This window comes from Macaca mulatta, chromosome X (genome assembly GCF_049350105.2).
Source record: "Macaca mulatta isolate MMU2019108-1 chromosome X, T2T-MMU8v2.0, whole genome shotgun sequence".
NCBI lineage: Eukaryota > Metazoa > Chordata > Mammalia > Primates > Cercopithecidae > Macaca > Macaca mulatta.
In genome coordinates, this window is record NC_133426.1 from 104,349,830 (window position 1) to 104,375,086 (window position 25,257).

The following is a 25,257-nucleotide window of genomic DNA, read 5'->3' on the forward strand; positions in this document are numbered from 1 at the left end:
CTTGAACATTTTAAGTCCTAAGAGATATTGACAGCACTATTACAAGTTGAATAAAATAGGGAAAGGCATCTTGCACAGCTGTGAACCTAAGCACAAGATGCTGGTATGTCTATAGAGTTTAAAGTAAGTTGTTCGAGGCCAGGCACAGTGGCTCATGCGTGTAATCCCAGCACTTTGGGAGGCCGACGCGGGAGGTTCACTTGAGGTCATGAGTTCAAGACCAGTCTGGCCAACAGGGTGAAACCCCATCTCTACAAAAAATACAAAAATTAGTCAGGCATGGTGGCAGGCACCTGTAATCCCAACTGCCCAGGAGGCTGAGGTGAGAGGATTGTTCGAAACTGGAGGGCGGAGGCTACAGTGAGCCAAGATCATGCCATTGTACTCCAGCCTGGGCGACAGAGCAAGACTCTATCTCAAATAAATAAATAAATAAATAAATAAATAAATAAAGTTAGTTGTTTTATTGGTTAGCAAGAGTGACTGTATATTGTTGGTGAGTTGTTTGGTTTGGTTGGTTTACTTTCTAAAGAAGAGAGGGCAAAAAAAGAAAGTGATTGGTATCAGGTATCTGCACACTGAAAATTTAAGAATAAAAAAGCATGCATAGATAGCCTTTGTCACCTGAGGTTTAGAGAATTTACAAACAAAACAAAACAAAACAAAATCTGAACAAGATACAAGGTAATATGATTAATATGGACCATGTATTACTGAAGATAACAATAGTAAAAATTGCAAGCACTCTATAATATTGACCATATGCCAAGCATGGTCGTAAGACTTTTACGTATTTATTTTATTTTATTTTTTGAGTCGGAGTCTAGCTCTGTCGCCCAGGCAGGAGTGCAGTGGCACGATCTCGGCTCACTGCAACCTCTGCCTCCTGGGTTCAAGTGATTCTCCTGCCTCAGCCTCCCAAGTAGCTGGGATTACAGGCGCCTGCCACTACACCCAGCTAATTTTTGTATTTTTGGTAGAGACGGGGTTTCACTGTGTTGGCCAGGCTGGTCTTGAACTCCTGACCTCGTGATCCACCTGCCTCGGCCTCCCAAAGTGCCGGGATTACAAGCATGAGCCACTGCGCCCAGCACTTTTACATATTTTAAGTCAATCCTCACAACATCTCTATGAGGTAGGTATTATTATCATCTCATTTTACAGATAGAAAACTGAGGCTAATAGAAATTAAGGAACTTGGCCAAGGTCACACAAATAGGAAGTACTAGCACCAAGATTAGAATCCAAGTTGTCTCACTATGGAATCTTTCCATTTACCTATGCCACTGTCAGGAGAAAATGATAACAACAACAACTAACATATAGCACTTGCTACTCACCAAGAACTATTCTAGGAATTTTGCATTTAGGAGCCAATTTAATCCTCACAGAACCCTATTAGGAAAGTACTACTATCTCATTTTAAAATGACAAAACTGGGGCACAGAGAAGTTAAGTAACTCGCCCAAGGTCACACAGATAGTGAGAGGTAGAATTAAGATTTGAACCCAGGCAGTGTGTAACCAGAGTTAATTATGTGTTTTTAAGTATAATTATTAATTATAACAATCATTATCAAGTATTTTGCAGTAATGTCTCTTAATGTCTAATCTTCTAAGGTAATGTCCATACCGTTAAGTTTAGTCTTCGTACTTTTAAAATATATAAACATTTTCAGGAATTGACTATAGTTTGTACTTCCACCCAGGAAACAAATATAACATTTTAATAGAAGAAAAACAGTAATATTATGTAAAAAGCTGTGTTAAAATAGAATAGTATCAACATAATTTAGCAAACAAACTTCGTAATTAGAATCAGGAAAACTGGTCATGACTGCAGTCACTCTATTAGGAGGTAAGCACTAGAGTACAGCATGGCAATATGTATTTACAGGAAGTTATCATTGAGAAAGTGAAGAAGTCAGTATGAAAGTTCTGAAGGTGGCTGGGCACAGTGGCTCACACCTGTAGTCCCAGCACTTTGGGAGGCTGAGGTGGGCGGATCACGAGGTCAGGAGTTCGAGACCAGCCTGGCTAATATGGTGAAACCCCGTCTCTACTAAAAATACAAAAATTAGCCAGGCATGGTGGTACGCACCTGTAGTCCCAGCTACTCGGGAGGCTGAGGCAGAAGAATCGCTTGAACCTGGGAGGCAGAGGTTGCAGTATCATAGTGCTGCACTCCAGTCTGGGTGACAGAGCAAGACTGTGTCTCAAAAAAAAAAAAGTTCTGAAAGTTAGCTCCTTTATGTGCAGGGAGGAGTAGCTGGGGAAGAAACTGGAAGAGATAGTAGGGGACAGGGGACAGATTGTGAGCTCTCTTTCTTTCTTTTTTTTTTTTTTTAAATTATACTTCAAGTTCTGCAGTACCCTTATAGAACGTGCAGTTTTGTTACATAGGTATACACGTGCCATGGTAGTTTGCTGCACCCATCAACCCATCATCTATTTCTCCTAATGGTATCTTTCTTTCTTTTCTGCTATGCCAAGGGTCTTACCCTGAAAGCAATGGGAAGCCTGTGAATGTTTATAAACTGGAAAGTGATGTACATAGTCAGGTTTCTTAGATCATTTTGTTTTTGTTTTGTTTTGTTTTTCCGGTTTTTTTTTTTTTTTTTTTTTTTTTTTAAAGACAGATCTCACTGTCTCCCAGGCTGAAGTGCAGTGCCATGATCTTAGCTCACTGCAACCTCCCAGCCAGAAAGGTCATTTTGACAGAAGCAGAAAGAATGTATTGGAAGGGGAAAGCACTAAGGAAATAAAGGTTATGAGGATATTGTCATAGTCCTGACAAGAGATGATGGTGGCCTGAACTAATACAGTGACAGTGAGATTTAAAAAGCAGCAAGGGGTATATTAGTCAGAGTTATTTTGAGAAACAGAACTAGTAAGATGTGTATGTTTACGGACGCATGCACACACACACAGATTTATGGAATTGTTTCGAGTGATTATAGAAGCTGGCAGGTTTAAATTCTGCAAGGCAGGAGGACAGGCTAGAGTCCCAGAGGAAAGCCAGTGCTACAGTTCAAGTCTGAAAACCATCTGCTGCAGAATTCTCTCTTGCTTGGGGGATGTCAGTCTTTTTGTTCTAGTCAGACCCTCAACTGATTGGACGAGGCCCACCCACAGCATGGAGTACAAACCGCTTTACCCAGAGTTCACTGATTTAAATGTTGATCTCATCCAAAAACACCCTCACAGAAACATCCAGAATAATGTTTGACCAAATATCTGGACATTGTGGCCCAGCCAAGTTGACATATAAAATTAACCATCATGAGAGGGTGTTAAAGGATAGAATTGACGGGTGCTGATGATTGATTGGATGTGTAAATCAAAGGAGGCAAGTGTTAAAGAAGATGGTACACTTCACAGAGAAAGCAAATTCAGGAATAGAACAGATTTTATCAGGAGACTTACAATGACTGGTATCATTTTAAACACGTTTAGTTTTCAGATACCTTGTAAAGATGGAAAATGCCTAAGAAGCCATATGGTATATGTGATTGTGAAACTCAGCAAAGAAGTCTAAACTAACCATATCGGCTTGGGGATCATTGGTTTTTATTCGAAGATTAAAGTTACAGTGTACTAGTTTGCCAGGGCTTCCATAAGAATATGCCACAAGCTAGGTGCTTCAAACAACAGATATACGTTGTCTGACAGTTCTGGAGGCTAGAAGTCCAAGATCAAGGTGTCAGCAGGGTCGTGCTCCTTTTGAAGAGTCTACGGTAGGATCTGTGCCAGGCCTCTCTCCTAGATTCTTGTAGTGTCTTGCTTTGTCGCAGCGTAACTTCAACCTTCACATGGCATTCTCCCTGTGTGCCTATCTTTTCACATGGTGTTTATTTTATAAAAATACCAGTGATATTGAATTAGAGGCCCACCCTACTCCAGTATAACCTCCTCTTAATTATTTTTATTTTGTTTCTTTAGAAATGGGGTCTCACTCTGTCACCCAGGCTGGAATACAGAGATGTGATCATAGCTCACTGCAGCCTCAAACTCCTAGGCAGAAGCAATCCTCCTCCCTCAGCCTCCCATGTAGCTGGGACTATAGGTGTATGCTACCATGCCCAGCTGCTCTTAGTTACTGGTTTTTTTTTCCCCCCCTAAAATAAATATTTAGAACAATCACCTCTTAATTACATAGTTCAACTTATAGCATGTGTATTTGAATGGGATCACCAGGGTAAAGTATAAATCAGAGGTTCTGAAACTATTTGATCTCAGAACCCATTTACACTAAAAATCATTGAGGACCCCAAATGCCTTTTGTTTATGTAAGTTGTTTATATTGACATTTATCATATTAGATTTAAAACTGAGATAATTTTAAAATTCTCGATTGATTGATTCAATTAAAATAATAATAGTAAACCTTTTCATGTTAAAATAAATAACCTTTTAAATGAAAACTACCTATATTTTCCAAAACAAAAAAAGAATTAGAAAAGAAAAAATTAGTGTCATAAATCTCTTCACAGTCTGACTTAATAAGACAGCTTGATTCTCATACCTACTTTTCTATTCAATCGGATTCAATATCATTCTTCATGTAACTTCTGGAAAACTTCACGATACACTCAGGAAAGAATGAGAAATAAAAAGGCAAAAAATTATCAGTATTATTAGGAAAATAGTTTTCACCTTGCAAATCCCTGAAATGATCTTGAGGGGCCTCCAGGAGTCCCGTGCCCACACTCCAGCATTGCTGGAGTGAACAATGAAAAGAGTAAGTGGTTAAAAATGGAGCCTATTGGCTGAGCGCAGTGGCTTACACCTGTAATCTCAGCACTTTGGGCGTCCGAGGCGGGTGGATCATGAGGTCAGGTGTTCAAGACCAGCCTGGCCAAGATGGTGAAACTAAAAATACAAACACTAGCTGGGCATGGTGGCAGGTGCCTGTAATCCCAGCTACTCGGGAGGCTGAGGTGGAGAATTACTTGAACCCAGGGGGGCAGAAGTTGCAGTGAGCTGAGATCACACCACTGCACTCCAGCCTGGGCTACAGAGCAAGACTCTGTCTCAAAAAAAAACATTGAGCCTATCCAGTTTTGTTCTGAGAATGTAATCTTTCTCCACACTACAGCGATTCCTACCCTCCTCCGAGTATTTATTAACCTTTCACTCTTCTCCTAAAAATGTGTCTATAACAGACAAAGAAAGAAGGTCTTATTTTGATTGTGTCTAGTTGTTATAGGACCAACAAGTTTGTATGCCTGCTGCACAGTAACAGACCAATACCCTGAGACAACTGGGATGCAGCAGAGAAAGACATTAATGATTGCAGGGCACCAAGAAAAGAGATGGGAGGAGACCCTCAAATCCATCCCCTCAAGGAGTTCTGGGCTGGGATGTTTACGTGGATCTTGGCGAGCAGGGGGCTGGAAAATTAGAGTTATTGATTGACCAGGGCAAGGGGGATGAAATCATCAGGATGTGGAAACTGCATTCTTTGGTGAGTCAGCTTCTTGTGGAATCCTTCAGACCAGCTGACGTCAGTAGTTTCATTGGTACGCAGCACTGAAAGAATAGCTCAAATGGAAAACTTAATGTTTTATAATGTTCAAATTGTTATCTACACAGCAGTTAAGGGGAACTATAATCTTGTAACAGGGTCTGTGTGATTCTGAAGCAGTAAGTACCGAACAACTATGAGGAAGCAGGTCAAGCAGGTCAGAGAGCAAGCTGACTTAATGATTAACACTGAATCACTGAATGTGCTACAAGCTTGGTTTATCTTCCTTTCTTTCTGTCTTTTTTTTTTTTTTTTTTTTTTGAGATAGGGTCTCACTTTGTTGCCAAGACTGGAGTGCAGTGGCGCAGTCTCGTCTTGCTGCAGTCTCCGCCTCTTGGGCTCAACCAATCCTCCCACCTCAGCCTCCCCAGTAACTGGGACTATAGGCACACAGCACCATGCCCAGCTAATTTTTGTATTTTTTGTAGATGAGGGGTTTCGCCATGTTGCCCAGGCTGGCCTTGAACTCCTGGGATCAAGTGATCTTCTTTGGCCTCCCAAAGTACTGGGATTATAGGCATGAGTTACTGTGCCTGGCCTATTTTCTTTTTCTTTCTTTCTTTCTGTCTTTCTGTCTTTCTTTCTTTCTTTCTTTCTTTCTTTCTTTCTTTCTTTCTTTCTTTCTTTCTTTTTTCTTTTGTTTTTTTTGAGATGGAGTCTTGCTCTGTTATCAAGGCTGGAGTGCAGTGGCGCAGTCTCAGCTCACTACAACCTCTGCCTCCTGGGTTCAAGTGATTCTCCTGCCTCAGCCTCCCAAGTAGCTGGGATTACAGGTGTGAGGCACCACTCCCGGCCTTGGCCTGTTTTCATTTCTTTCCCTCCTTTCTTCCCTGATTAATTTTTTAATTTTTATAGGGATGGTTTCATAGTCTGTATGTATTTTCATTTGCTAATATTTAGTTAATTACCTCTTCAAATGTCATTGAGACCATAAGATAAATATCCAAATAAGTTTTTATGCATATGCTCAGCTGAGTGATTTGAGCATGAAAAATAAATTTTTAAAAATTGTATTTGTTTTTTATATATTAGTACCATAGCTCTATTTATGTATCAATCAAATAGTAAACTACATTAGCTTCTTGACTCATGGCCCATGTGTTACAAATATTATTATCATTTATTGTAATGTTACTTTATTCTTGGACTATATGTGTCTTGGTACTTATAAATACGTTTCAAAAACAGATCCTTCTATTGCAAGTCTGTAGTTTTAATTATGAAAATGAAAAGATGCAGGAAAGAAAGAATAAGAATAATAGAGTTGGGTGTCTGTCAAGATGGAGCTCACTGTCTGAGTTTCTCAGAGAGTGTCTTATGAAAGATGCTGTTATCAACTAGATGGAAGGCAGTTGTGAGCCTTCTGAGAGCTGGGAGGAATCATGATGGAGACACATCATGTGTGAATCCATGGGGTGTGAAAGCCTGTGGAAGACACGAGTGAGGTGTCATCAGAAAGTGATTATAGAACTTTAAATATGTCCAATTAGAACATTGTAATCTTATCTTCCATCGAAAGAGAGATGATATGGAACATTTCATTGCCATTGTGAGGTATGTAATATATAGTACATAGAGGTATTTCATGCATGGGACCAGAGATACATACCATTGGAGCCATAGGATCTTACCTATAACAAAAGTAGAGAGTCTATTGGGTAAAGTAAGTCACATTGGAAATTACAAATAACTTTTTAAAAAAGTGTACGCTTTCTGTAAAACTTCTATTTCCTATCAATGTAGCAAAGGACAAACACTTCTCCCCCAACTTTTTTTTTTTTTTACACATCTATTACTTAGTAGATGTAACTTAGCAAAAGTGAGGTGTATTTATATGGCTTACAAAATTATGTACATTCATCAAGGAGAAATATTTGAGGATTTAATTATTCAGAATAATAATAGGATAAAGCAAACACAAAAGATTATTTCTGTAATCTAGATGTGATCAACTGAGCTCAGAATTAAGTAAAGATATGAAAACCAAGCAGCCAGAGAATTATATCTTTCTTTCTTTTTTTTTTTTTTTTTTTGAGACGGAGTCTTGCTCTGTCGCCCAGGCTGGAGTGCAGTGGCCGGATCTCAGCTCACTGCAAGCTCCGCCTCCCGGGTTCACGCCATTCTCCTGCCTCAGCCTCCCGAGTAGCTGGGACTACAGGCGTCCGCCACATCACCCGGCTAGTTTTTTTTTGTTATTTTTTTAGTAGAGACGGGGTTTCACCATGTTAGCCAGGATGGTCTCGATCTCCTGACCTCGTGATCCACCCGTCTCGGCCTCCCAAAGTGCTGGGATTACAGGCTTGAGCCACCGTGCCCGGCCAGAATTATATCTTTCAAGTTAAATCCATAAAAATAAACCACGTGCCAAGGCTATGTTTTGAGAGAATTGGAGATCAGAAGGCAAAGGCCATGATAAGAAACAGTTATTTTAATTGTAAAGAAGAAAATAGGTATGACTAAATATTAAAGAGACAGGCATTTTATAAACATTAAGTGATATTGCTAAAAATGTTAATTCTGTGTGTTCACAAGTGAAGATCAGTCTTAGCTCTGCTACCTACCTTTATGACCTAGTTCTGTTGCCTTATCTCTTCATGCCTCAGTTACCTCCTCTGTAATATAGAATAATGACATTCACCTCCTATAGTTTTAGTGAAGATTAAGTGAGATAATTAAGTACAGTACAAAACACGGGACCTAGAATATACTTGCTGCTGCTGATACGATGAGAGTCATTTTTATGCTTCTTGAAGAATCTGGTAGAAGCTCAAGAAATAGTCTCCACCCTTAAGAAGTTTTCATTTTTGTCAGAGAAATAAAATAAAGCTGACCTAGCAAACATTAAACTGATACATAATAGAGATTATTTCCTCTTTAGCTCTATCTTAAAAGGGAAATCAACGAGGTCTGGTAAAATTACATAAAGTTTCATGGAGAAGGCTAAATACAGCCTCTGAACATACCAGTCAATCTAGACCCTGAAGGATGGGTAACATTTGGCTGAGCAGAGGTGAAACTATCCAAGTAAAAGGGAATAACATCAGCAGTAGTGCACGTCAGCACATCAGGCAGCATGCTTTATGTAGGATATGTGTAATAGCCCACAGGAAAATACATCAAAACAATTAAGAGAATGGGTCCTAAGTTCAAGTCCCAGCACCACAGTTTAATAGCCATATAATCTCTGACAAGGTGTTTCATCTTTCTGTGCCTCAATTTTTTTCTTCTATAAAACCAGAGACTGGTGTTATTTATACTGTAGTCTATTTACCGATTATACATTAATGGCATTTGGCCTATTGCCAGTCTCTGATAGTTAACTTTTCAGTCAGTATTTTCTGTTGGTGTCATTTTAGCGAAGGGTTTGATTTGGAAAACTGTTGGAAAGGTAGGATGGAGCCAGGCTGTGAAAGAGCCTTCCAAGTGAGGCAGGGGTGTTGTGGCATGATGAGGTAGGAGAGCTAAGAGCTAAGGTTATTATGGGAATTCATTCAGGGATTTTCAAGAAGTAAGCCAAAGCACAAGAAAGGAGAGGAGGCTACAAGGAGGATGTAGCTGGGAAAGAACAGTGAAAGGTGATGAAAAGGGAGTGAGCTCATACCTGATTTCTCTCTTCAAAGGAGTTTAAACCTGTAGCAGTTTGAGAAGATGGTAACGGGAAGGAAAAAAATTCATAAAGGAGATTTTATAAGGGAGTTGGAAGTTGCAAGCAACAGATTGACAGATGAGCAAGAGACGTCTTTTTAAAAGAACAGCACAGTTTGACCAGTAGATAATTGTATATTGATGTATTTTGGCACATTAGGCTATTTGATTCATCCAACCAACATTTATTGCACCATTTTCCAAATAATTATAATTAGAGCATGCACAGTAATATACCACTTATTTAAATGTAAAATTGAGAAAGCTAATTTAAATGCAACAAAAATATGCTAAGTCAACAAATGTACTCTAAAATGCATGCAACAGTATGCAAACTATGTAAAGTACTTAGTCTAATCTATGTTTTCCAATGTTTGGCTATATTGGTATAGATGATAATTATCTTAGGGACTACTATAAAAAGGATTAATTAATTCTGTAGGTAGAGAGAAAAAGCTTACCAAATATTTGTAAATAAATCTCTTTCTTTTCATGTTTATGGAAGTCAGCAAATTAGCTGCAAAATCTTAGAGGAAGCAATAAGAAAAGTATGTTAAAAATGGGTATTTTGAAATTGCAAACTATAAGCATGATTCTTATGCAAATATTAATTTAATCAGGAACAGTTTTACTCCTCCTTATATAAGATTATATGGAAATCAGAATTGCCTGTTTACTTCTAGTGTCATGATAAAGAATGAGGTACCTTAGATTTGATGAAAAATCAGTCTTCAGAGAGTAGATTAGCAGTTTTTGCCAAATAAATCTAAACATTTAAACTCTGTGGTTGATAGCAATTTTATTTTTGTCTGTTTTTTCTAGTTGTGAAGTAATTACATCTTGTAAGTGAATGAACTCATTTCACATTATATTATTTTGATCTGAGTAGGTCAATTTATGTTTCTTACTGTCATACCCCAGACATTAAATTATAGTCACCAAAATTATAGATTAGAAAACTCACAAATAATGGAATTGATTCAAGTAGTAGTAAATCACCTCCCATAATGTCAATTAATGAGACAATATTGGTACTATCATTCCAGCATATTTTTACAACTGCTAATAAACAGCTCATAGATGCTAATACAAAGTAAAACAAGTTTGTATGCTTGGTGGACCTAGAAAACAGGCTTTGGCCTAGCAAAGCCTTACCTATGAAGAGAAAAAGTGTATCTGGCTGATACTCTGTTTACTTTAAGTTACCTAGATTCCTACCTTAGCAAACATTTCAAGAAATCTGTGTTTATTCAAAAATTAGAATTTTTTTTCTCTTTGTTCTCTAGATTTGTTTTTTCAGTGAAAATTTGGGCTTTGTTTCCCCAAATAAAATTATTCAGTACAGTAAAGATTTACCCAGGTCTTTGGAGCTTCTCACACATTAAGGTGTTTAGTATGAATTCGTGACTTTGTTATTTTACTGAAATATCTTCAGGTCCATGTTAAGGCAATATCATGTCATGCTGCTGCCATTCATCAACAATTTGTTGAATTTCTAAGTTCAAGCATTGGGATAAAAGATATTGAGATGCAAAGAGGAGGAGCTCCCACTGTAGCAATCATCGAATGATAAATCACACCCTGCTGGTTGAATCTGCTGATCCCCAATGACATGCAATCTTTCAGATCTCTCCTTCATTGGTTTAGCCTGTGATTGAAATGAGTTTACCCCCTTGCCTTTGGAGCCAGACAATACCAGTTCACGTCATGGCCCTGCTCCCTACACAGTGTATTCTTGAACAACTCATCTAACCTCTCTGATCCTCAAGGACAGAGAAAACAACAGCCTCTACCTCATAGGATTTTCATAAGAACTAAATGAGAGGATACATGTAAATCTCTTAGTACTTGCCTGGCACATGGTTAGCACGTAATAATAAGTGTTAAATGTTATCCCTTTAATAATAATTGTTTAGTGAACATATCAAGGAAAATTATTGATGGCAATAATCATTACAATAAGATCTTGATTGACTAGCCTAAGAGAAGTGGTGTTTTGATTTCTCTGACTTTATAATTATATAGAAAGCTATTTATTCATCAGTCTTTGCCATCTGAAATCTTTCTGAACTCTTAGTGTACAACCCTCCTTGCACTCTCCCAACCACCTCCCCCCTAAAAAAAATTTTGGCTTTACATGTTACATAGGTGAAAATGTGCAGCAGCATATTGCTCTTAAATATAATTTTGGATATGTAGCCAGCATGTCCAATATTGCTGGACATGTAGCCAGCATGGTATAAATATATATATACCAATATATATTTACTGGTAGATCATTAGTATGTCATTATTGTTTCTGGGCATCAGTGATCAGTATATACTAGCATTGGAGCACGTGCTTTATCTATACTATTTCCAGAATACACTCTAGATTAATTGAAGATTCTAGTTATTTTTCCCTGTAGCCTATTTGAGCCACTTATCACTAGTAATTTTTTTTTCTGACCCCATACTAAAATAATTACATTTCTGGCTTCAGTTCATGGGAAATAAGTGCTAAACTCTCATTCTATCTGGCTTAGCAGTAAAACAAATTTCTACATCTACTAAAAATATTCTTTTAAATGAGAGACAAAAATAAATATGTGAAACAAGATAGGTAATATACTTTAGATCTCATTAAGAGTTCTTACATTCTAAATGCAGAAACTCAGATTTGCAAAAACTGTAAGAGCTGTCTTCAGTGTGCTGAACATTTAGCAAGATTTCATCAATTCCTGTGTAGAAGATGAGTAACACTGGCAGTTACAAATTTGGCTTTTCTCTACAATATATGCTTTTTGCTATATATGATTTATGCACCTTTACTAGGCAGAAATCTATGAAAATATTAGAGCAGGTAAGTGAAAACAATAAAACTGACTGTATAAGAAATGACCAAAACACATTGTAGGTGGCCTAATCATTTATTAAAAACATGCTTTGTTCCATATTTTAATATTCTAACTCCTATTACAGAAAAGTGTCAAATGAATAACAGCTGTTATACAGCAACATTGCAATTAATTTGGCTCTGTTCTCAGTCAAATGCGCGTAGATTCATGTCAGTAATTATACCTAACAGATTCTCAGAACCAACAAACTGCACTGAACCCAACTGAGTCTCTAATGACTTTTTTTTTTTTAATTATATTTGTTCCACCCACACTGAATCCCCGAGCCCCTGGGCTGCTTCAGAATCAGGACAAAATCTACTGTTACACTTGGCCAGGCGCGGTGGCTCATGCTTGTAATCCCAGCACTTCGGGAGGCTGAGGTGGGCAGATGAGCTGAGGTCAGGAGTTCAAGACCAGCCTGGCCAACATGGTGAAACCCCATCTCTACTAAAACTGCAAAAATTAGCTGGGTGTGGTGGCGGGTGCCTGTAATCCCAGCTACTCAAGAGGCTGAGGCAGAATTGCTTGAACCCGGAAGGCGGAGGTTGTAGTAAGCCAAGATGACACCACTGTACTCCAGTCTGGGCAACAGAGTAAGACTCTGTCTCAAAAAAAAAAAAATTCATTGTTACACTAAATGTGCAAAAGGATTATGGACAAAAACCTTTCAGTGATTAGTTTAATTCCACACGTATTTATTCAGTGCCTACAGTGTGCTGATTGGTGGTGACATACCCTCATCAAAGTATGATTGACTGATAACTTAGCACTATTAACCTATTTGAGGGGTTATTAACTATCAGCCTTTCTCCCTCTCTTATGTGTGTCTGTTCTGTAAGAAATAATGGTTCTTGCTTCATGTAGTCCTATAGGTGTATGTATACTCTCACACAGGACCGTATGCAGCATATAATATATAGATTTAACATTTTTTTCTTATTTTTTATATATATATATATATATATATCTTTAAAATGTCTATGTTTCTTTTTTTATAAATAGTCAATCCTCAGTCCTCTGTTACACCCCTCATACATGAACAACCTATAAAATATACAGTAAGTGTATAATATCTTAACTAGTTAGTGGGAAAAAATGGAAAAGAAGACATAGTTTAAGAAAGCAATTATAGCTTTGTCACAATGGTATTATGAAGACATTAAAACCTAAACTTAGAATACCTGCTTGTCATATATATCAACAGTAGGTTTCATATGCTATTTCATAATAGCTTAGAAGATGATGGTATGATTCATTTGAAAATCAAAAAATAATTATCCTTTTAAATGTGCAATTAACTATGGATGGCATAATACTTTTATTTGTTTGAACCAGCACTGGAATCTACTTTAAATGTCCTTTAAAAAAATTCTTTTTGTCAGAGTAGATATTTCAGAGCTCCTGTATTTGATTTAGCCTTTTCTATTTGCTGAGCCCTGGAGAAAGTTGCCTAGGAATTATTTGGAGCATCATTAAATAGGATGGATGCATATAGGCCTCAGAAGACTCAGGCATAGCCGTGCTGAGGATTGGACAGCGTCCAGGAGATTCCTTTTACATCCATGTGGTTCTGTGGTGTAAGACAACCACATTCTCAGAGTATGCTGGTTTAGGCTATGTTGTAATCTGTAAATCATAGTATCTTGTTTTGTTTGTCTCTTTAGTCCCTCATTTTTATAATGTAATCCCTACCCCAATTTTTAAGCTAATAATTTTATGCAGTTGAGTGTTTGAAGTTGAAGAAGTTTTCCAAATTTCCTGTTGATCTCACCAATATCTACGCATTCTTGGTTGAGTCACTACCTTGTCTGATTTTTTAGAACAGTATTTCTGTGAAAGGAAAATGTGTTCCCTCAAGTCCTCTTTTGTCAAAAACCCTTTGCACTTGCTTTCTTTTGCCAATTGAACCTTTTTTGAAATGCATCAGTAGGGAGAGCTTGCCTAGTCTTTGCTAGACAGGAGTAGCTGTAGGTGCATTTAAACAATCCAACTTGAAAAGGGGATTTCTCTCTTTTTATTTGAAAACAATTGAAAATGAAAAGTGTATGTCTCAGGACAGAGTGCTTAACCGACCTCATTCTACTGAACTTCAGCATAGTATATGAAACTGCCTCCCCTGTGTCTTCCCCAGGGTTTTAAAAAGATGCTTTACTTGTTTGAGGCAACTGGTTCTGAGTCAGAGCTCTATCCAGCATCACCAGAATCCATTATGTTGTTAGGTCTTGTTATACTGTTCTTTGCATCTCTTTCTTCTTCACTCAAATAGTCAATACAGCTTTGTTCTAAGGGCTATCTGATCATATTTTGAGGGGAAATCGAGATCGAGCTATAGAGATGAACTATGGTTACATTAAGCTTTAAATGTAACCACACTCCTTCCCCAACAGTACATTCACATGCAGCCTGTACTTTTAAGTAATCCTGTAAGCTCCTGTGGCTAAAGCATGTTGAAAGTATCTATTTTCAATTGAGTAACCATGACAGTAGATGAAACCTCCAAAAGATACCTCCCTCCTCAAGGTTGGAAGTGGAGGTAGGGGCAAGGGTTGGCAGTGCAGTTTTCAGCCTATTCTCCCTCATCCTTTCTCTTTTTTTAAGACCCTAGAGGAACAAGGTAAACATCTTTATAAGGAAATGTATGGGTTTGCTCTTTTAAAACCACAAATAATTATAACCTTACAAAAAGAGATTCTGTGCCCTAGACTTCAGTAGTTAACATTTCTTCTGAAGGATGTGACTTTTTTTTTTTTCCTTCTTTTGAGATGGAGTCTTGCTCTGTTGCCCAGGCTAGAGTGCAGTGGTGCGACCTCAGCTCACTGCAACCTCCACCTCCCAGGTTCAAGCAATTCCAGTTCTCTGCCTCAGCCTCCCAAGTAGCTGGGATTATAGGTGCCCACCACCACGCCCGGCTAATTTTTGTATTTTTAGTAGAGATGGGGTTTCACCATCTTGGCCAGGCTGGTCTTGAACTGCTGACCACGTGATCCACCTGCCTCACCTCCCAAAGTGCTGGAATTAGAGGCGTGAGCCACTGCACCTGGCCGGATGTGATTTTTTTAAAGACAAAGTAACTGTAGACTAATTGATGCTGACATACCAAAGTAAAACCAGAAGTCTGTATTATTGAGGAGCCGTCTCAAAAATTTACTTTAAGACAATATGTCTTAAAGAAAAAAATGTATTATTTAAATGGAAAGTAGGACCATATGCCAGGTTTGGTTTGGTTGTTGTCATGTTTTTGTTGTTGTTTGAGAAGGGAAATGAGAGACTAGTTGCTTGTCTCAGAGGTATGGTAGGGAAAGGAAACCTTTTGGTGGAAGTTGGCCATCTCTTCAATCTCTGATATTCAAGGAATACCCAGTTATGGTTCACCAAATGTAAGTCCTTTGTTATAAGCGTCCTCTTTTATGTTGGTTTGTTTGGCCTGTAGACAGTTTCTGAAACTAGTTTCTTATTTCTATGAAATGCTTTCATATAATATTCATCTATAAAACCATTTGGATTTTACGAGTTGATATATTTTTATCATTCTGCTGCACCTCTCTCCCCTCCTTCTTTGGGCTTGTTGCACTGTCGTGCTCCTCCTGATGCATTGCTTCCTGGTGGGTGACATCATGATTTGTGAGCAACCCGATGTATAAATAAGGTGGTGAGAACTGCCTCAGCAATTCAGTTTCTATTTGAAAGGCATTAAGCAACCTCTTTCTGTTTTCTTACATTTTCCTCTACTTTGTGTTTTCACAGTTTTATTAGGCACTGTAGAAAGACCTGTTTTTCTCTTTCACTCCAGTCTGAAAAACATTAGGTTGATTCAACATATTTTTGAAATGTAATGCCCCCTTCTGCTATAATATACTTCTCATACTGTATGCATTTTGGTCACACCCGGATGTGGAGTTTAGCAATAACTAGCAACTACTAATTTTTAGGAGCATCCTAGGAATACAGATGCTTTCAGCAGTATGTTTTTATTTTTGCTGATATTAAAGGAGTGTTTATCTTAGAAGAGTGATAGGAAAGTACACATCAAATTTGGAACTTAATCCTTGACTATGTAGACATTGAATATTCATAGGTGTTTTGTGTGGTATGATATGTGTGGAAATATATGTGAGATCAGTATCACTTCACCTCAATATCTTCAAAAGTGAATATGGATATGGTTTTATTAGCTGAACTCATTAGCAAAGATGCCTTTTAAAAATAGCAAAGGTTACAGTATATATAATGTATATGTGAATATCCACATATTATTAAATAGATTCCAACATGACTATTTGTATGTGTTTCTGTTAACAATATAATTTACTATCATAGCTCATTTTTCAAAATCCCATTGAAGTATAAAGCTAGTTAGAAAGACATACAGTATCTTTTTGTTTTTTTCAGCTTTCCTGAGGTATAATTGACAAATAAATTGTACATATTGATGGTGTACAATGTCATGTTTTGATATATGTATTCATTGTGAAATGATTAAATCAATCTAATGTAACATATTCATCACCTCACATACTTTTTTGATGGTGAGCACATTTTAGATCTACTCTCTGAGCATTTTTTTTAGTGTACAATACAGTATTATTAACTATAATCACCATGCTGTACAGTTAGTCTCCAGAACTTATTCATCCTGTCTAACTGGAACTTGGTACTCTTTGGCCAACATCTGCCCATCTCTTCCCCCAGCTGTTGGCAAACACCATTCTTTCTGCTTCTATGAGATTGACTTTTTTAGACTGCACATGTAAGTGAGATCATGCAATATTTGTGTTTCTGTAAACAAGCATACAGTATTGATGTCAAGGTCTTGTATTACCCACCTTAGAACAAGACAGTAGGATAATTATTTTTATTCAGTTAATGTTCATTTATACTTACCCACATATTATTCTTTTTTTTTTTTTTTTTTTTTAAGACAAAGGAGTCTCACTATATTACCCAGGCTGGCCTTGAACTCCTGGGCTCAAGCCATCCTCCTGCCTCAGCCTCCCGACTAGCTAGGATTACAGGAGTATACCACTGCCCTAGCTCCACATTTTACTCTTCATTCTTTTTTAGCATTTCAGAGCATCCATCTGGGATTAAGTCTTTCTGCCTGAAATACTCTTTCGTTTGGACAATGATAGCAAAGTATTTGGACAGAGCTTCTTCAGGAACTTTCTGAGTCAAGTCAGACCCAAGCCTTGTCCCACCCCTCCCCCAAGGCATGGTACCTTTGCCCTTCTTGTTAACCTCCTATGAGCTTTCATTCCTGTTGTCCCATCTCACTAAAAGTGTTCCTCATGTGTTCTGACTCATTAGTCTAGCTGATTCTCTCTCATCCCTTAGTTTACCTAGTTTCATTTTCTGATTTAGGGCCTTGCATAGTCTGATTGATTAGTCTCAGTTTCAGGTCATAACCTCCTAGCTTTCTCAAGGCTCATCGAGCCCCACTCCCCTCACCCTATCCCTTGTTAATTAGCAGGCCAATGTACTACCATCATTCAGCCTGAGTTTCTTCTGAAAGAACACTGCTGTTCTCTGTTGATACTGTAGCATCTTGGCAGGTGCCTCATGAACCCTACTACTGTGGGTTTAGTACTTCAGATTCTTGCCACGGGACAGCTTCAGCATAACCTGGGAATTGGTTAGAAATGCAAAGTTTCTGGCTTCACTATAAACCCACTGAATAAGAAACTGGGTGGGAGTAAGGGGACAGCAGTCCATTTTCTAACAACCTCCCTAGGTGATTCTGACGTACACAAAAGTTTAAGAACCCCAGAGCCCAATGACTCATCTTCTTATTTCACAGGTGTGGCAACTGAGTCACAAACAGCACTCGCCAGGTCATAAAGTCAGTTTAGTGCTAAACAGTAGAGCCAGGAGTAGCCTACCTCAGCCCACCACCTTTTCTACTAGGCTTCTCTATTACTTGTGCTGAAAACTGTTTTTAGTTGAATATTAGAGCTGAGTCATGACATTGCTATACATTTGCAAATGAGAGGCTTGTGCTCTAAGCTTTGCATTCCTTCTGCCAGTGACAGTATCAGTCAGAATCAAGTAGTTCTCAGTGACAAAGTGGGAGGATACCCTTGGCATTGGACTCTTTACAGGAACTCAGTAGAGTCTTTGTGTTGTTCATTATGGCTTTGGTTGATGTATAATATATTGCCATGTTCTTAAAACTAAAACATGCTAGAATGAACTCAGCAAGTGATAAGGAATGATCACTTGCATCGTGTGTGTGTGTGTGTGTGTGTGTGTGTGTGTGTAGATGTATTAATATTTAGTTTGTAAAATGAATTACCAGAGAATTTCTTAAATAGCAATGTCCCTGAATATTAAAATTGAATTCTTTGAAAGTGGGAAGGAGGTAGATAGTGAGTTGGATAACTGTTCAGGAACACATCTACTGAAGAGCACGTTTACCTTCTCTTAGTTCCTAGTATAGTATTAGTATACTTATTCAATAATTGTCCTTATTTATATGTACTTTAAAACATTTTGTTTACCCTTACTGGGTGTTCTCATGTCTTCTTCAGATAACAAATAAACATGTCTGAGAGTTTCCATTTGTTTTAGTTTGACATCTTTGCCCTATAAACCCTCATGGATCTGAACTTAGAGGAAAGGAAATCCAAAGCTACTATTTCAATCTTTTCTGCTTTCAATTTTATTTTTAACAACCAAACAGTTCTTTTCGATGATAAGGAATCGGAGCATTGAGACCATTTTCTTACTAAACCATGCTCATGTGGATGGAAAAAGTTAGTGCAGCCTCTAACGGAAGTGACTTAACCACTGGGAAATTCTTCCTTGATATGATTTTATAAATACAAAAGTAAAGAAAACTGCATTAAGAAACTATCAGGAATAGTAACCACTGCATAATTTTGAAGACCCTGTAATCTTTCAAATGTTAATAAGAAACTTGTGAAAAATGGACAGCCAAGATAGTTTATCATGTTACAGATGAGTTTTGTTTTACCAGAACTGGCTGTGTAATTTGTGAAGCTTCTTGCAAAATGAAAATGTGAGGCCTCTTGTTCAAAGATTATTAAGAATTTCAAGATGGCAGCAGCAGAGCAGTAAACCAAGTGTGGGGCCCTTCTGAGAGCAGGGCCCTGTGTGACTGCTCAAGTTGCACGCCCATGAAGCCTCTGTGGTTTACCTAATTGAGATAGTTAATGACAGAAGCAAAATTCATACCACTTTGTTCCCGGAATAAAATGAATGTTTTGACTTGAATAAAAGTGAGAATCTTTTAGCAAAAAGCCACTTCTAAAAAAGGCTCTTCCTGTAAGTGACCTCTTTTATTCATTTCAAAATGTCTATCTTTTTCTATCAATTCCAGCGTGATCTTTGTCACAAATAAAAAAGGGAGCTTTTCCCATGAGAACTTCTGTCAAGAAACAATCTTCTTCAACCCTCTTCTGATATGTGAAGAAATAGTTCTTATCTCTCTTAAAGTAGGTTTGAACCTTTTTCTCTGATGAATACTTTCCATACTCTAAGCAAACAGCTTCAAGTTTCTCACAGATTTTGCCGATGAGATTCCCATTTCTCTTTTTTAGTCCCTAATGACTGAAGGTATCGTATCTAGGGATAGTTTACACCACATTCTCTATAAGTAATGTAATAGGACTTATAAGATTTCATTTTGCAGCATATCTTTGGGTCTGTTTGCACTTTACGTGGAGTTCGCTTTGAGTAATATCAGTCCTTTGAATTTGTTTTATGTGATTTGGTTTTTATAAAACATTAGGATGCTCTAGATTATCCAGTCCAGTTCCCTGCCTTTAGGTGTACCTGAATGTAACTCTGTAAGACAAATGGTTAAACAGTAAGTTTCTAAATATCCCAGGAGAACAAAAGTGTAATGGTACAGATAATCCCTTTTTTTTTTTTTTTTTTTTTTTGAGATGGACTTTTGCTCTTATTGCCCAGGCTGGAGTGCAATGGCTCAATCTTGGCTCACCACAACGTCCGCCTCCCTGGGTTCAGGCAATTCTCCTGTCTCAGCCTCCCAAGTAGCTGGGATTACAGGCATGCAACACCACGCCCAGCTAATTTTGTATTTTTAGTAGAGACAGGGTTTCTCCATGTTGGTCAGGCTGGTCTCGAACTCCCGACCTCAGGTGATCTGCCAGCCTCGACCTCACAAAGTGCTGGGATTATAGGTGTGAGCCACTGTGCCCGGCCTCAGATAATCCTTATATAGTGAGGGATGTTCAGGGAAATACCAGCTGTACTTGTATTCCTGACAAGTTCCATTATTCTTAAATGTAATCATTATTCTTTATTTAATTGCAATTATTTGATGTGTCTTATTCCTTTACTTCAGTGAAAGTTTTATTTGTAAACCTAACCTTATTTATATTCTTTCCCAAGAAAATAGAAAGCAGACTTTTCTACCCAGTATAGTCCACTGTGTAAAACTCTTGAAAACTTTCTCATCACATTTGTCAGCGCTCTCTGATACATAGACAGACCTGAGTTAATGATTGTTATTGTTTACATTTCTTTTTTCTTTAATGAAAAATATTGAATTATTCAGTTTTTATTAAAAGTTCAATGATTTTTATATTTCAGATGTTCTTTAGTATTCAATGTATTCACAGTATACTCCAAGTCTCCCTCACTGGTCCACTGGTTCTAATATTTACTAGAATAATTTTATTTACCATATGTTTGTGTCATATTGGAAATGTTAGGGGAAAAATTGAATTTTGAATGTGAAAGGTCCTTTCTTCTTTTATCGAAAGGAAAAAAATGCATTCTCTGACATTAATAAAAGTCATGCTGACGTTCTCTTACAAGAAACTCACTAAAATGACAAAGAGCATGAAAAAATGTAATTAGGTGTTTGGTTAAGCTGAGTTGGTTGGTTTGTTCTCCTACCTGATAAATTCTAATACACAGAAATAAAATTCCAATTAATGAGAAAGTGCAAACATGGCAGATATATCGATATTCTAGATAATATTGAAGCAATTGTCATTACTTCATGTGCTTACGATAGAAAAAAATAAGTTTGACTTTTTTGCAAATATTGCCAAATTTTCCTCTGAAAAGCACTATAATGAGTGGATTTATTTATTCAGTTCTCAGTGAGTTACTGGCTGAATCAAGGTTTTGGAAAAATAAACATGTATTCTCTATCTCTAAGTATATTAACTAATCTATAAAGGCTTGACATTCATTAATGCTTGCTGAGGGAAAAAATGAGTTCTAGAGATTGTGTTTTGCTCAGTACTGCATAACTTACTTTCACAAGCTCTGCTTAAGCTTTGATTTCTAAATCTCTCCCCAGTGAAATCATACCTCAAAGATGTTTCATTAAAATGACAAGATAAGCTCTCTCGCATCCCTATGCTGGAGTGGGGGCAAGGGACAGAGTTCTGGGAGATCTTGCAAAACCGTTCCTAAGCTTTAGGGAAAGAAGTGCAAATTATTGACTTCAGTGAAAAATTGACAACATCTCCATGGTGAAGACAATAGCCGAAAGGGCGGGCCAACTGTGTGCCAAGACTCTGCTTGTCTTGATCTTGTTCTCATGGTTGTGCTGATGACTCATGGAGGTTCGATTTGTGTAGTGTAGGAACCATTAGAAAATCCATGCTTTTCAAGTAATGCATTTTAGAAAATATCTTTAAATGCATATTTTCATTGTCATCACCTGCATTGCATAATCTTCCATTTTTCCTTCCCTACCTCTTTTCTATTTGGAAATATTTTCTCAGGAGGTTGGTAGTAGTTCACATGGCTTAGTTATGTCTCTAAATATTAGTTTGAACCATATGAAATTGTTGCCATTTGACCGTTTTTTGCCTACAAAATGACAGTGTAATATGGTTCAATCTAACAAGAAATATATGATTCTCAAACAGAAAGGTAATATCCTAGTATTACTTAATGACTTTTTGTTGTGGATGAAACTCAGATTCTACCTTAGTTGATCACTTACAGGCTGTTTGACATTTACTGGCTGTGAGATATTTTTCTCACAGATTGTTGGCATTTACCAAGAACTCTTAAATAGGAAAACCCTCTCCCTGTGCATTCAGGGCCACCCTGGAAAACAAGCCTTAATAAAGTCACCTGATCGGTAACCTGGTCTCCTGTGGATTAGTTATCCTGTTTGCATTGTGTATCTTTAGGGAAAAAAATGCAGTGTAGTTGGTTAATTTATCAGTCTTTATTTTTGTTTCAATGAAACAAAAACCCTGGCCATTCTAATTAGATCAAGAGACACAGCGATGTCTTGGATAGAGCTGGGTGTTAACAAGGTTTTCTCAGCTACCAGTTTTTAAATAGTCTTTTAAAAGTGGATGATTAATCCATCCAGCACATGTTGATTTCTCCCGGTTTGACTCTGAGGTGGAAGTGACATCGTCCTCGCTTTACTACCCAATTCAGGGTGTACCTTAAAATAGCTTCCTCTAAACTGGATATAAAGATGTCAGCAATGTATAGATTCTCTAAATATGCTTTTCCTTCTTTGTTCAAGACAGTGCTAATGTGAGTGCTTAGTTACTAAAGCAAATATAATGGCATTTTTAAAGCCTCACACAGTTGGATAATTGCTTTAAAGAAATCATGGTACATTTTTTTACTTCCTCTTCCTGAAATAGAAATCATAGTTCTATTGAAGACCCAGGATTCCATACGTCGTAAGAGTATAAGTAGTGTATTCCTTTTAAAGGATGGGGATAAATTTCCCCTATACTGAAAATCACTAGCTGCCATAGAAGTGCTGAGTGAAAAATGGTTCTTATCATTTCTTTGTGGACTTCAATTTCCCCCTGTTGATATAGGCTATAAATAGGAAATAAACAGCCTTAAATGAAATCAGATAGTATGCAAAGATTTCACTGATGAGTTTAGGTGAGCAACTCATAAAAAGAACAAAATACTGCCTGGTCCTAAATCTCTGCCAAGGAACCTTTAGTAACCTCCTCGCTGTCTACCATTTTGGCAAATACCACTTTTTAACTCCATTTTTTGGAGAGTAACAGATATTTGTTTTTGGATTCTTTTTGTTTTTATATATAAGAATGTTAAAAATTATGACTGTTACGTGAACAAGCAAAATAAACATAGTCTTGAATAGCCTTTATTTAATACAATTAGCAGTTCCTCCCTTTATGACATTTATCTGAGATAATTTATCAGCATTTGGACTATACTAAAATGAATTGCTTTTCTAAACAGTAGAAACTTGGCTTCTGTAAATACTTGATCCGTGCCCAAAGTATAATGTAAAAGTAGGCTTTTCTATTAATTACTGTTTGAAAAACCAAAAGTCTGTAGTATTTTTCTGTGTTCTTCAGATATATTACGTATCAAACAAATAAAGATTTTTAAAGAATATTTCATTTTTACTTTATTAGCAAATAATTCTCTTTATTATTATTATTACTGGCCATGAATTCTCTTAATCTCCAACTTAGCCCCCATAGAGGAAAAAACAAACACACACAATTTGCCTATTTGGAAGATGCCTTACAGTTCTGATTTACATGGTGCTATCTGTTGAGTAAGTGCCCAGTGGTTATGCATTGATAGTTTGAAAGCGTTAATTGGAAACTACATAAGGATTTGCTGAAAGCATGATTGAAGCAGTGATGATGAACTGTATCTAAGTTTGCCCTGCTTTCCTCTCTGGAGCCCACTGTTCCAAGAAGAGACATAGTTAAAAACAAATTTGAAGTTGTAAATCTTTTCTAGTTAATCCCAAGCAAGAAATTAAGTGCCTATTTGCAAGTCTGGCTCTGACCATAACTCTGTTCATTTTACTAAAATATAATGATATTTGCAGACAGTAGTGACACAACAGTAACTAGATGGCAACATAGTAACTTCATAAAATAACATATGATATAAATCATGGAAGTTTTTGAATTAAAAATATCAAAGAATTGCAAAGGTCAAGTAGACGCATCAACTTAAAGCACTTACGAAGCTCCAAGGAATGACAATCTTTTAATGCCACTATTTTCTCTGGTTTTACCAGCTTTGGGGAGGTTATTTAAGCATAATTTTTATTCATGACTTTATTTTAAAAGAACCACATAATGTTCAGAAATTGATATAATTATATCTCTGAGGTATTGGTGCCAAATTTTGTAATTCTATACCATTTTCTTCTAAGTTATCAACACTCATATAATTCAATAGCATCCATATTGTTTACTCAGTAATCTGTAATTATAGACTTCCTCTAATGAAGTACCCTATGCTTTATTGCCCTGTGTTCTCTGGAGCTCTGTGGGTTTCAATTTTAGAAAATTTGAAATTGGAAAAGCTATATTTTCCCAGATGAGCATTATAAAGTAATGAAGAGGTTAATCAGTGTTGCCTTGATTGTTTGAAACACCAAAAGGCAATATCACCCAATATGCAATTATCATATTACTTTTAGTATATCTTCTTTTTTTAATTTAAAGGTTAGATTCAATGAAATGGTAGTAGCAATATGTTAAATTTACTATAAGTATATGCCTTAGGAAGTTATTTATCTATTTATTTTGAAGTTAATTTTTTTCTATTGGAGAACAACTTCTCTTTTATGTAGTTAAGAATAGAATTAAGGTCTATCTGACTTTTAATTATTAGAACAGAATATTATTAATATGCATTTGTAAAAATTGTCTAAATTACCTGAATTTAGAACATTTAAGTTTCCAAAGCACTCATTCCCTCATTTTATCCCTTGAATAGATCTGGTGAGCTAAAGTATATTTATATGGTAGTCTTTCTAAAAGCAATATTCATTTAAACTTGCAAGTGTAAAGTATCTAGGCTTGTTTTTTTTTTCTTTTGCTATTTTTTAGAATTTACATGTATCTTTTCTTTCCCAAATTAAGCACATGAGGGAAGATGTATAGGTGTGAACACTCAGGGTATATACAAAATGATAAAGAGAAGCAGCCTAACAGGGGGAGTTGAAGAAGCAAAAGAAAAATTTCTGGAAGCAATTTATAAGGCCATTGTAGTTTGGATTGGATCTGATGTGCATTGAATCTTAGAAAAGAGGATGATGTGATTAAAGTTATAGTTTAGTAATGGAAGAGACTAGAAACAGGAAATTCAACAAGTTAATCCATGTAGTAGTAATCCAGGTTAAGGGTTGAGTGATAATGTTGGAGAGAAAACTCTGATTCTGAAATATTTTGCCTGTGAAGAAGTGGTATAGCTGAGTCACTGTTTGAATTTGGAGATG

At 37.0% G+C, this 25,257-nt stretch overlaps 1 protein-coding gene across 5 annotated transcripts in view; it reads left to right on the forward strand.

Annotated features, from left to right (window-relative positions):
• The window catches only part of DIAPH2 (diaphanous related formin 2), a 918,351-nt gene that overhangs the window by 705,841 nt on the left and 187,253 nt on the right, over window positions 1-25,257 (forward strand). The window lies entirely within an intron of this gene.